Genomic DNA, 15,447 nt, shown 5'->3' on the forward strand with positions numbered 1-15,447 from the left:
ACAAAGACATATGATAAATAAACATACCAAGCAACAGCAGCAGCAGAAGCAACCACAACAGCAGCAGTATGATATCCCTCCTCTGGAAAAAGTTTTATAAAAGTCCCTCAAAGCAACAGCAGTAGTGCCCTCTTTTCAAAAAAAATATATACGATATTTCTTCAGTAGAACCTGCAGCAGCAGTACCCCTAAGACGAATTCGATTTGATACAGATTGCCTTTGGTTACTTTGAGGTAAATTAGTTTTTCATATAAGATGTCCGCGACACTTCGTTTGAAATGTCTGTCGGCTGAAGAATCGACAGGAACATTCCCCTTGCATACGTGTGGACCACTAAGTCTGAGCAAAGGAGACAGTCTCGTTGGTACTTACAATTTCGGAACGAACGATAACTCATGGATGCACATGTTCATTCTTCTTCCTATATATAGCGTTTGAATTGTTGAAGTCTAAATTTTCTAACTGTATCATTTTAAAAAAGCAAAAGAGAATCCTCGCTTGATACGATAAGGAACAATTCATCTATCGTTTAGCTGTACAAGTTTTGTTCGTCTTGCATTGTTACATTTTTTAAGATTTTAATGTTTTCAATTTGATGAATTTTATTTTTAGATAGGGAACCATACCCTTATATAAAATAAACGTATACATAATGCCTGACTACATGGACTATGTTTCCATTACTTACACATACACATCACGTCAATTTAAGGGTTTACACTATTCTATCATAAGGATGTGGTCACCTTTAAAGCGTAGATTATGTGTATGACTCGTACAGGGTGTGGCCATTAGTAGGGAATGGACGACGTTACATTTTGGATGCGTCATCGGGATGACCCAATAAGTGGTGACGTCACTCGTGGATGGGGTATTCCTTATATAGGAACACCTTTACGCCTGATTTTTCAGGGTGCGTACAACTCTACACACTTGACTACTATAGAGTTTCTAAATTACTTTTTAAAGTAATACTGTGATCAAGGAATGTGTTCACATTTTCCAGTGTAAAGTTGTCGGGAAGTTTCATCGCATTCGCTGTGTCTGCTTAAGCAGTTTTACAGCATAAATTGGCTTATTTCAAGTGATGCATTATAAACTAGTTAAAATTTTCACATTCGGTCAAATTTCAAGATAGAACATTTGCTTGACCGATTGTATATTGATTTGGTGATATCTGTTGGTTAGATAAGATGGTATTACTATTCCTTTATTGTATAATTCATTATCACTTGATATTATTATTTATCATTTATCAACTATTCATAGAGGTAAGACAATGGGTGGTGTATGTAAAACGGGATCTACTTACCCTTCCTGGGCACCTGAGATCACCCCTGGTTTTGTTGATGTTCGTGTTGCTCAGTCTTTAATTTTCTATGTTGTGTTTTGTATACTATTACAGGTCTGCTGTATGAGTGCAAATAAGACAACTCTCCATCCGAGTCATAGTGTGTAAAAACTAAAAACAAATAGGTAAAAGAACGGCATTCAACACGGAGCCTTGACTCACACCAAAACAGCAAGCTATAAAGAGCCCAAATGACTAGTGCAATAAAAGGAAAACCAACGGTTTTAGATAACAAGGGAGCTATATATAGATAGGGTTGAGCTTGTTAAGTTAAAAAAAGGAAAAAATAAAAGTGCATATAGTGATAATTGGCATTTAGTTGTGGTTAATCAACTGTAATTTACACTATTCAATCATCACCGCCCTTCAAACTTTATATTGCAGCAATGTTGATCGTACATGAGTGGCAATTTGTCACGCCCTCATACAATGGCGTCATATTAGAAAGGCCGTTCGGGTCATGATTCATTTTACACGTACGCTAGAGATACATGTAACAGGTCGTTCATGTACCCTAAAGATACAAATAACACTTGTTCACGTACCCTAGAAGTACACGTAACACTTTTGCGAACTCAAGAGGTTCACATAGCAGTTTGTTTACCATCCTAAAGACTGGTGTTAAACTGATAACCGTTACTGGAATTACGACGATCCCAATATGGCGACGACAGAAATAGGTAAAAAATTTCTCAAATGTAGCATGTTTTTATCAATAGTTACTCCTCACCTGCAAGGTTTTTCTATACCACAACGTCATATTTGAATCGTTACGGTGCACTATAATTGTCTAACCGCTTAGAAAATTGCCGTGGAAAAATTCGGGATGATAATCGTAACTCAAAAAGATAATAATCGTAATAATGAAAAGATAATCGTAACTGGATAGTGTTTGATTGATATTGACACTAAAACTGTCTTTCTAATAGCAGATGATGAAAATATGGTGGTGAATTAATCACGGAAACGTTCGTATGACATTTCTTTTTGTGCACATGATATATGATTAATAGTTCTAATGTAAACAGCTACATACTAGTATATCATAAAATTGGAATGGGAAAGGGGGGACAAGCTTCAAGAAATTTGGAAATGGGGAAACACGAACTATGTTAAAATACAGAAAACTCCAGGAACTAGGAATGATACAAAATATGGCAATGAGAGAAACTTTTAAAATTAAAAAAAAATGTCATCATGTTCTCTAAATGTTTCGAAGTAAAAAGAAATATTGTTTGGTATTTTATAAGGGACTTGGAAACAAATGTCACACCTTTTTGAATGTGTTGTATAGCCCATGTTCCTGTATCACTACAAACCAGTAAAAGTCTGAAATGGCCTATATCTGTACTCGACTGTACTAAATTTTACTCGACCAGTCTGAATTGGTCTGAAATTTTCTTGATAATAATCGACCGTAGTATTAACCATACTTAACAGTCTGAACTTGTACCCGACCAGTACTTAACCATTTTATAACAGTCTGAACTATGATCGACCTAGTCTGAACCATACTCGACTAAGTCTTAACCAACCTAGACCTATTATTTGTATCTATCAACTGAAGTTGATCAATTTAGGAAATGTTTTAAAAAAATGACATTAGAACAACAACTTGAAATCAAAAATGTATTCAATGTAGTATTGAAATTAAAATTTCATAATAATCAATCATAATATAACTTCAACACAATATTCATCAACACCTACACGATTATATATATCAACTTTAAAATAAAAATAAAACAAGCTGATCAAATGATCTCAAAAATAAATAGCGACCAATATTTCAATGTTATTCAAATTGTTTTGAATGTTTCAGAATTTTTTTATGTTTACTGGACTATTTTCACAATTAACTTAAACCTAGTATAAATTTATGGGACAGTTGAGTTTAGGTAATAATGCAGTGAATATCGTTTTTATATATATATATATATATATATATATATATATATATATATATATATATATATATATATATATATATATATATGGAGTCTATAAGAATCTACCAACCAGTAAACTTAATAGGTATTAGATCATCAAAATTGACAATACTACACAAACAGGAAAAATTATATGAGTCTGAAAGATTGTGTAACAATACCGATAAATAGATGGAAAACAAAACACTAAAAAGTGTTGAATATCATTGCACAAAGATGGAAAAACTGAACAGATGATATAAATTATACAATAATTGCAAATATTTCGGCTCAACAAATGGCCTTCTTCGGTGACAAAAGTTTTAACAATAATGAGATATAATGTATAAGGTGTAAACATAGATCACTAATAATACAGGTAAGTTTTGGTCGATTGATTTTAATCCAAAATCCTGAATATAATAATATTAACACTAGACTGTAAATTTAATTATTTCTTTCTATTGATTCCATCTGGATGGAGGACACCCAGTGTTTTTATCCAAAACCTCTCCCGATTTTCTCTTTGCCTATTTTGCCATGTACAATCCTGTTCGATCACAAGGATCTTCATGTGATCAAAATCTTTCAGGTTGTGATCTGGTAACCTGAAATGTTGGCTGACAGGAATGTACGGTTTTTTTGTGAGGTCACTCCTGTGGCCATTGAGGCGTTTGTGAAATGGCTGCATAGATTCACCAACATATTGGAGACCACATCTAGGACACTCAAGAACGTAAATCACGTTTGAGCTTTTGCAGTTGACATTGCAAAAGATCTTGTATGTCTTTTCTGTGGTCTTACTGTGAAATGTTGATGAATGCTGCAATTGGTTGCAACATTTGCAGCGCTTGTCCCCACAAGGCTGACAATTACCTACAGTATGGTTAGGTTTGGAAAGGTCAGCACGGACAAGTATATTTCTCAGGCTGTTAGGTTGTTTGAAGGCAATCATGGGAGGCTCAGGAAAGATTTTGGATAACTTCGAATGTTTCTCGATTGCTGTCCAATGATCACGAATGGTCTTGAAACTATTTCTCAGGCATGGATGGTAGGTGAGCACACATGGGATTCTTTTACTTTTCTGTTTATCTTTGGAAGTTAGCAGACTGCTTCTGGGGATGGATTCCGCTTTTCGAAAACTATTTTTGATGTTTTTGTGTTTATATCCCCTTCTTTTTAAATGTCCTTTAAGCTGCCCCAGACGTTGTTTTGCAGTGTCTTCAGAGGAGCAGATTCGCCTTATTCTGAGAGCTTGGCTGTATGGAATGCTCTTCGTGCAGTGTGGAGGATGGCAACTTTCAGGCGACAAGTATTGATGAGTATCTGTAGGTTTAGAGTATATATCTGTGTTTATTATACCTACAGAGAGGGTGCTAGATGTATCAAGGAAGATTATGGTGGAATTAGATGTTTCATGGGTGAATTTGATGGTAGGGTGTTGATTGTTAGCATTTGTTATAAAAGTTTCTAATTTTTGTTCTCCCTTGTCCCATTTCATGTCAACGTCATCAATAAATCGATACCAGGAAAGCGGTTTTTCGATGGAGCACTCCAGCAGTTGCTTTTCAAATTTACCCATGAATATATTGGCATAAGATGGAGCCATTTTTGTACCCATAGCAGTGCCATTTGTCTGTAAATAGTGTTCTCCTTGGAATGTGAAGTTGTTCTTTTTCAAGACCATAGTAAGCATTTCAACTAAGAAATCAGTAGGTGGAATTTTAGGAGATCGAGAGTCCCAAACTTCTCTACATGCTTCAATACCATCCGCATGGGGAATATTCGTATAGAGAGAGGTGACATCCATAGTGACAAGAGTAGTATTGGCAGGTAGAGGGTTTAAATCCTGCATCTTTAGTAAGTAATCTGTAGAATCTTTAATAAAAGATGGCAAGTTTTCTACATGTGGTCGAAGATAGTAATCAACGAATTCGGATATTTTTTCGGTGGGATGACCATTAGCTGAGACGATTGGTCTACCTGGGTTACCAGGTTTATGAATTTTAGGGAGCAGGTAGAATCGCCCAGGTTTTGAATTTTCAGGTTTTAAATATTTGAAAGTATCTATATCAATGATGTTATTGTCACACATTTCCTTTAAACATTCTGTTATTTCCTCGCTGAATTGGAGGGTGGGGTCCGAATTAAGTTTTTTGTAAAACCGGTCATCATCTAATTGGCGAATGGCCTCTTGGACATAGTTAGATTTGTCCATGACGACAACTGCACTCCCTTTGTCTGCAGGTTTAATAACAATGTCGTCATTATCTCTCAAATTTGTCAAAGCCACACGTTCATCAGGTGTTAAATTATCATAGGTCTGATTGTTTATTTTTACATTTGTAAGTATATCCGTTTTAACATTGTCTATAAATGATTCTAAGGTGGTGTTTTTGCTTGGTTTAGGGACCCAGTTGCTTTTCTTTCTAAATCTATATTCATTGGAGTCATCAGAGTCACTATCTGAGGTGGTGCTATCGTCCTCTTTCGATGCAAAATGTTCCTTGATGCGGAGGCTCCTGGCAAAATAATCCAGTTCCTCAGACAATTTAGTATCATTCACTGGACCAGGGACTGGACAAAAGTTTAGGCCTCTGGATAGTAATGACGTTTCGTCCTCAGTAAGTTGTTTGCTGGAAAGATTAACAACGGTATTGATCTTGTTGCTGAGGACTTGAGGTCTACGTCTAAAATGTCTGTTTTTGGTTTTATTATTCTTTTTTTCTTTTGTACTAATGGATGGGAAAGAAGTACCATCCCGTTGAAATTTGTATCTTTGTCTGGAGCGGAGAGTGGCGGTCTTAGTGTTGGTTATATCGCTCAGGCGCTCTTGGATGTTCTCGAATTCGCTTGCTGTTAGATCTGTTTTGCAAGCCTGAGACAAGGAGTCAAATTGACGTGTTAGGTTTTTAAGATGTTCAATACAGTGTTCTCTAAGGAGTATGAGTAGACGGAGGGAACAGTGAAATAGGGTTTGATCCCACCTACGAAGAAATGTATCAGACAGGTTGCCGGTAGTTTGAGGCAGCGCTTTAATACATAAGCCACTAGGAATAACATTATTGTCAATATAATGACAGTAATTAGAAAGATGGTGTCTAGTACTAATTTGTTGTTGTTTAGTGATCCTTAGTTGTTTGAAATATTGATCATAATTCATGTTGTACACAGTTGGAATATAAGTCTGCTGGGATCATGAAAAACACAATGCAGGTAGCCCAAAAATAATATAGAGTCTATAAGAATCTACCAACCAGTAAACTTAATAGGTATTAGATCATCAAAATTGACAATACTACACAAACAGGAAAAATTATATGAGTCTGAAAGATTGTGTAACAATACCGATAAATAGATGGAAAACAAAACACTAAAAAGTGTTGAATATCATTGCACAAAGATGGAAAAACTGAACAGTTGCTTTATATAATAGTATATAAAGCAACTTAATAAATTTTAAAAAATAAGACCTTTTTTTTGTTTTGTTAAACCAAGAATTTAATTTCATCATGATAATAGAATTTCCATAGCAATCCTTGATAACCTTTTTATAAAAGGAAATGTGTAAAAAAAAAAAACACTAAAAATTTATTTCAATTAAATTTAAGTAGTTTTTGTCAAATTAAAGACATGGCATACAAAAAGCACTTTCACATGGTTATATTACCTCAGTACATGCGTTTTTTACAGGTAAAAAGAAAACCCTATTTTCTTAAACTCTTGTATTACTTATCTAGTATATTCGAAAGGCCTTGTTATTGAAGTTAAACAGGATGTTGCAATTTGGAATAAATGTTATTTAGAATTTAATACCTCTGACCAGGTGTGATCGTATAAATGAGTTTGCCCCAAACAGAGGGAATACTTTATACTTCACCACTAATCAGAAGAACAGTTTTAATTTCTTTAATTTTATCCCTTTTTGATATAAATCATGTAAAATAAAAATAAAACATCCCAAATTTTAATAATAGATATATTTATTAATATAAGGTTAAACAATTCATTGATTTTGTTGGCTGTTGTTATATATGTCAGTTAATTTTTTATTATTTTTATTTTAACAGTTTAAAAAGGTAGAGGTTATTTGGTCCAATATGGTTCAGACTGGTCGAGTACTGTTCAGACCTTTGGTTAAGTATGGTTTAGACTGGAAAATAGGTCGGGTATAGGTCGAGAATGGGTTAAGACTGTTTCAGACTGGTCGAGTTATAGTTCAGACTATTTTCAATGGCAAAGATAAGGGTCAAGTACGATTCAGTACAGTCGAGTATGGTTCAGACTGGGGTAGATTAATGTCAGGTAAAAGTCACACCAATTCAGACTGGTCGAGTTAAAATCAGTACAGTCGAGTACAGGTATAGGCCATTTCAGAATTTTACTGGTTCGTAGTGTATAGTCCGAAGGTCAAGTAAACAAATTGGTGTGGCCTTAAATTTTCTTACAAGATATACTAATTCAAGGAATGACTGCGACTTTAAGAAATCACAGCGCATATTCCGCAATATCAGAAACAAACTAAGTCACGAAATTATAGATACTTGGTATATGAAAAGAATGCTGCATACATATGCATGGAAGTTATTGTTGAGAAAAAATTTTGAATGTAACAAGGAACATTTTTGTACTTTCATAATAATCAATATACTTAGTTAGTATTTTTCCATCAAAAATTAGCAAGTTATAATTGTCATGCACAAACTATTTGTTTAATAATCTATTAAAGTCTTTGTTATTAAACCAGTTTCAGTCGACTATATTGATCTGCATATTATGCCTTCAGATGTAATTTATCAGTACACATAATATAATATGTATTCGTGGTTTTTTTTAGTCCTTCGAATACTTCGCAAGACTAAACGCGCCAGGTAGTTAAGGCTAATAAAAACAATCAGCACAAGTAACAAACAATAAACAATAGTAACAATAAACTGGTAACTATTCAGGATCCTTTACCACCACACTGTTTAAACAAATTCCTAAAATAAATGGGTATATAATCAAAACATTTGAATTAAATTTTCAAAATCGTATATATCAGTGTAAAATGGTTCAAAAGTGAATCCACTGGAAAAAATATGAACGGCTATTTTAACCGGGATACATTTCACTAAAAAATTAAACTATATGTTTTTCTATTGAAATATATGTAAAATACAAGTATTAACTGTTTAATCCGATAATGCAGTTAAGCTACTGACGGAAATTTTGTTCATTTCGCGCAGAAATTCATCATAAACGTTTAGTTAATAGTACCCCCTATTTTCCTTTTTCAAAATTGTATGGACCCATTCCAGAATATAAACAAAGGGGAACTTATGATAAATGAGGGTTGTATAGAACATGGGGAGGTGCGGTGTCATTCCTGGCGTGCTGCTGGAATTTTAAAAAGAAGACCCAAAATCTGACCCATGTTATAACTGATATATTTATATAGGAAGTAGCCCACAGCCAGCCCCGTAGTATAGGAAATATTGGATAGGGGAGGTTAATTTGCCCTTTTTAGCTCACCTGGCCCGAAGGGCCAAGTGAGCTTTTCTCATCACTTGTCGTCCGTCGTCCGTCGTCGTCGTTAACATTTTACATTTTGAACTTCTTCTAGACAACCACTGAATAGAATGAATCAAACATGGCATGAATGTTCCTTATGAGGTGCTGACCAAGTGTTGTTACTTTGTAGCCAATCCATCATCCAAGATGGCCGCCAGCGGTGGACTTAGTTTAACATAGGACCCTATGGGAAATGCATACAAATGATTTCTTTTAGAGAATCGTTCAATGGAATGAAACCAAACATGGAATGAATGTTCCTTATGAGGTACTGACCAAGTGTTGTCACTTTGTAGCCGATCCATAATCCAAGATGGCCGCCAGCGGGGGACTTAGTTTAACATAGGACCCTATGGGAAATGCATACAAATGACTTCTTTAAGAGAACCACTGGATGGAATGAAACTAAACATGGCATGACTATTCCTTATGAGGTGCTTACCAAGTATTGTTACTTTGTAGCTGATCTATCATCCAAGATGGCCGTCCCGCAGGGGACTTAGTTTAACATAGGATCCTATTGGAAATGCATACAAATGACTTCTTTTGGAGAACCACTGAATGGAATGAAACTAAACATGGCATAAATATTCCTTATGAGGTGCTGACCAAGTGTTGTTACTTTGTAGCCGATCCATCATCCAAGATGGCCGCCAGCAGGGGACTTAGTTTAACATAGGACCCTATGAGAAATACATACAAATGACTTCTTTTAATGAACCACTGAATGGAATGAAACAAAACATAGTATGAATGTTCCTAATGAGATGCTGACCAAGTGTTGTTACTTTGTCGACGATCAAACATCCAAGATGGCCGCCAGTGGGGGACTTAGTTTAACATAGGACCCTATGGGAAATGCATACAAAAGTCTCATTTGAGAGAACCACTGAATGGAATGAAACCCAACATAGCATGAATATTCCTTATGAGGTGCTGACCTAGTTTTGTAACTTTGTAGCTAAATTTTATATTTTTTATATGATTTCAAAAACCACGGTAGAGTCAGGTGAGCGATACAGGCTCTTGAGAGCCTCTAGTTATTGATTATGTCGATAAGATATATGCGATATTTGAGGCAAAACATATGGCATATTAAAATGTGGTATACGGGACTTTCATTTGGAGCAATGTTTTGATAGGATTGCTCTTTTTGGGATATTGGATATTGCTTACGGTTATGCATATTGTTATAAATCGAGGTATATATATAAGTTTTGTCCTAGGTATTAACCTGTAAGTTGCTTCATTTATTTTTATTTTGTGTTAATGTCATTGTTTAAATGGACATTGCTGTTTTCTCACACACAATACCATTGAAAAGCTGGAAGACACATTTATTATTTTTCAGTAAGTATTAAACTTACTATTATCCCAAAAAGAAATAACGATTATCAAACAAGAAAAATGCCATTGAATTTCGATTATCATCCCGAATTTTACAATGGCAATTTTCTAAGCGCTTAGACAATTGTAATGCACCGTTACGATTCAAATATGATGTAATGGTATGGAAAATTCTTGCAGCTGAGTAACCCGTGACAACAATGGGCTACATTTGAGATAAATGACTGAAAAGATTTCACCTATTTCTGCCGTCGCCATATTGGGATCGTCGTAATTCCAGTTACGGTTATCAGTTTAATATACAGCCAATTTTGCATAGGTACTATTTTTGTACTTAAAATTTGTAGTACTGAAAATTTACTTTTGATATTTAGTACTATTTCTTTACTTTAAAATTATTGTACTATTTACGTACCTGCATTTTACATTACTCGATTTGTAATTAAAATCACAATATTCCATGTTTGAAAATCATAATTTTAAGAGATTTGAAATAGACATACTATTCAAATGCTGAAAATGTAACGTACGTTGTAACCAAAAAATATGTAGTACTTAAATTTTCAAGTACAAATCAAGTACTGTAAAATACAGGTACCTGAATATTACAATAATTTTAGAGTAACAAAATAGTACTGAATATGAAAAGTAGATTTCCAGTACTACAGATTTTTGGTACAGACATAGTACCTATGCAAATTTTGCTGTGTACCAGTGCTAAAGGTTAATACCGTTCGACCAGGTACCTCTCTATAGCAAGTTTTTTCAATGTTTTGTAGAATGTTCTAATCATTTACGAAAATCTCCTCCTTTGAAACTACTTTGCAAAATTTCATCACACTTGACTACAATCATCATTGGGGTATCTAGTTTAAAATTATGTTAACCTTGTCTGCCAACATATGGCCAACGTGGCTTCACATAGATCATAGGGGGTTTAATGCAAGTTTTGTCTAGTATTAGAAAACCATTATAAAGAGAGATAATCTGACAGAGCAAATATGTTCAGGATGTTTTCACGTGTCAAGTCTGTCAGATTACGATATAAAACAACGGAATAATAGGTCGCATGGGAAACGTATCAATCGAAATCAACGAGTTAAACATTGTATAAATTATACACTTGATAATCTCCTATCTATATTTAAAAATAATGGTAGGCATCAATTATTATGTAAACTGGGTCAAATATCCATTAGTAAATTACACGATATTTTCAAAGAGTGTGACACCATCTCATTCTTCAGCCCACTGTATGAATATTCTCGTATAATTACAGCTTTTTGCCACCATAGGCTGTTCCCGCGTATCGACAAACCTGAAGATCATAAACGTCATTTTTTGAAAATTAAATATATTAGCAGAGGTATTGATTTTATCTACTCATCTCTTATATTTAATGACTCTACCGTTCAAAACTTTATACCTCCCTATTTTGATAACACAGAACTACCTAAAATTTCATACACATACAAAAAAAAAACAGCAGAAGTTTAATCTTTAATTTTACGTCGGTTACATCAGACGTGAATATAGATAGTAATACTCCTCCTTGAAACTGTGAATCGTCGAAGTTTAGATATGTCCCCTATGGCCATGTTATTACAGGGGACCTCAATATCGTCCAGGATAGAGTGGTTAAAAAACTTTTTGAAAAAAGGACCAAAATATCGTCCTCTATCTAAAATAGATTGGAAAGAGTGTCGTCAAGTCACCAAAGATGCTCTTTCCTCGTTTTGTAAATATGGTGTAAACGGGAAAAATCTGATAAAAAATCTCTTGATTCTTATTTAAATAAGTGTATGAATGTGGTAGAAATAAACTTCAAATACTTTCAAAGCGGTTTGTGTTTGTACCGGCCGACAAAGCAGCCAACAATGTGGTGGTGGTATGCCGTAAATACTAAACGGACGTTCTTAAGAATGAAATTTTAAATTCATCTACATTCAAGTCCATCCGCTCCACAGAGAGTCATATAGTAAACAAGCATATCACAACCACATCAAAGCTTGAGGCTTCTTCTGAACATTTGAAGGTCCCTACTTTGTATTGGCTACCTACACTACACAAAAAACCCATTTAAATATCGTTTCATCTCGACCTCTAGTAAGTGTTCTACAACTAATCTTTCAGTGCTTTATAACTAGTTCATTAACTACTATTAAAGAGCTTATCATAAACTATTGTTATAAAGTATGAACGTAGTGGTATAAACTATTTTTGGAGTGTAAAAAATTCTTTGGATGTTTTAGATAAATTACGTGCTTTTGATGGTCCTTTTGATTCTGTTAATAGTTTTGATTTTTCTACTCTTTAAACTACACTTCCACACTATCTTATTAAACAAAAGTTTTCCTATTTAATTAAATGGTCGTTTGGTAAAGCTGAATGTAGATATATTTGCTGCAACTCATTTAAAGCCTTCTTCTCTAATGAGAAAGGTAAATATGCTAGATATACTTACTGGAGGTGTGATGAGATGATTGAAGCTGTTAATTTTCTTCTTGATAATATTTATGTACGTTTCGGCAACAAAGTTTATCGACAGGTTGTAGGTATCCCCATGGGCACTAATTGTGCCCCTTTAATAGTAGACTTGTTTTTGTACTGTTACGAATCACAGTTTATGACTAAACTCAGTAAAGACCCGTCGAAATTGCATTTAATTGATAAATTCAACAACGCTTGCCGTTATCTTGATGATATTTTTTCGTTAAATAATCAAGAATGTTCTCAATATACTGCTGAAATTTACCCCAAGGAACTTACTTAAAATAAATAAAATTTATTCGGTAATAACTGTCCTTTCCTTGATTTAGATATTTCGGTTTTAAACTCCACACTAAAATTTACGACAAAAGAGACGATGTTTCGTTCCCTATTGTTAATTTTCCATTTTTAGATGGTGATGTTCCTTTGGCACCATCTTACGGTATTTATATTTCACAACTTGTTCGCTATGCCCGTGTCTGTTGTGACGTTTTTGATTTTAACGAACGCAACCTATGCATTACTGGTAAATTATTAAACGAGGGATATCGTTACCATAAATTACTTAAAACCTTTACTAAATTTTTCCATAGATATAAAGATTTGGTTTTGAAGTTTGGTTGTACCTGTAGAAAACTTATTTCAAACGGGATAGCACATCCTCATTTTTTACGGAAATGTTGTTAACCGTGCCCGGAAATTTAGAAATGATCCATGTAAACTTGTCGCTCCTTTAAATAAACTTATTCTAAAAGGTTACCTATTCAACTCTGTAATAAGATCATTGAATATTGTTTTTATTGGTATAAATATTGATTTTGTTATCAGTAAATTAAAAGCTAACTAAATATTACTAGTATGTTTTATGCATATACATATTCATGGATCTACAATCTGTCGATACCTGTAACTTGGCATTGCACAAGGTCATGTTTTTCTCTGGCTGTTTATGACGTCTTTACACTAAATCCATTGGATGTTGGATGTGTACGGTTTGATAGTTTAGTCTTAGATGCATGATTTTTTTATTAGTTGTTAGTGGCTTTGAACTAGCTGTCAGATAACTGCGAGTACTCTCAGATCTGTTCATTGTGTTTTTGTGTCGGGATGAATAAGTACCGGGCCACGTCCACTTGTATTTTTGTCCATCTGATGAGGTAAGACTTTTTATACCCCATCTATGATAGTAAAGGGGCATTATGTTTTCTGGTCTGTGCCTCCGTTCGTCCGTCCGTCCGTCCGTCTGTGCCTCCGTTCGTCCGTCCGGTTAAAGTTTTTGGTCGAGGTAGTTTTTGATGAAGCTGAAGTGCAATCAACTTGAAACTTAATACACATGTTCCCCATGATATGATCTTTCTAATTTAAATGCCAAATTATAGTTTTGACCCCAATTTCATGGTCCACTGAACATAGAAAATGATAGTGCAAAGTTCAGGTTAAAGTTTTTGGTCAAGGTAGTTTTTGATGAAGTTAAAGTTACATCAACTTGAAACTTAGTACACATGTTCCCTATGATATGATCTTTCTAATTTAAATTCCAAATTAAAGTTTTGACCCCAATTTCACGGTCCACTGAACACAGAAAATAATAGTGGGAGTGGGGCATCCTTGTACTATGGACACATTCTTGTTCAACTGATTTTTATAGTTCGTTCTTATGTTGTACTGTTATATCACTGTCCCAGGTTAGGGGGAGGGTTGGGATCCGGCTAACATGTTTAACCCCGCCACATTATTTATGTATGTGCCTGTCCCAAGTCAGGAGTCTGTAATTCAGTGGTTGTTGTTTGTTTATGTGTTACATATTTGTTTTTCGTTCATTTTTTTTTTACATAAATAAGGCCGTTAGTTTTCTCGTTTGAATTGTTTTACATTGTCTTATCGGGGCCTTTTATAGCTGACTATGCGGTATGGGCTTTGCTCATTGTTGAAGGCCGTACGGTGACCTATAGTTGTCAATGTCTGTGTCATTTTGGTCTTTTGTGGATAGTTGTCTCATTGGCAATCATACCACATCTTCTTTTTTATATTCTCATATGATTCATTGCCCTTGAATGACAAATTTTACGTTTTTATACGACCGCAAAAAAAATTTTGCGTGGTATATTGGTATGACGTTGTCGTCGTCCTCGCCGTCTGCATCGTCCGAAGACACTTTGGTTTCCGGACAATAACTTTAGTTAAAGTGAATGGATCTCTATGAAATTTAATCAGTATGTTCAATACCACTAAGGGAAGGTTTGTTTAGTTTGATTTTGGGGGATATGGTTAAGCAATTTTGTAGATTCCGGACCATAACTTGTGTGTAAGTGTATGGATCTCTCTGACATTGTACCACAAACCTCAATGGAAAGACTGGGTAATTGCTCAAGGGGCTAAAAACAAGCAATGTGTAGTTTCTGGATTATTACTTGTGTGTAAGTGTATGGGTCTCTCTGAAATTGTACTACAAGGTTCCATATCTCAATGTGAAGACTGGGTATGAGGTTTGGGGTATTTGCCCTAAACGTTCAGGAATAAGGGGCGCAAAAAGGGGCCAAAAACTAGCGTTTTTCTTGTTTCCAGACAATAACTTGTGTTTAAGTGCAATGTACCATACCTCTAAGGGAAGGCTGTGATTGAGTTTTGGGGTAATTTCTTCAAGTGGAGGTAAAAAAGATTGGGGGGGGGGGGGGATTGTTTTTTCAATATTTTTTTTTTTTTTAATTTTCCATTTTTCAATTAATTATATAAGATATATATAAAAGCTAAAAGTACTGATATGACAGCAGGAGAAA

The sequence above is a fragment of the Mytilus galloprovincialis genome, chromosome 2, assembly GCF_965363235.1.
Source record: "Mytilus galloprovincialis chromosome 2, xbMytGall1.hap1.1, whole genome shotgun sequence".
Classification (NCBI taxonomy): Eukaryota; Metazoa; Mollusca; class Bivalvia; order Mytilida; family Mytilidae; genus Mytilus; species Mytilus galloprovincialis.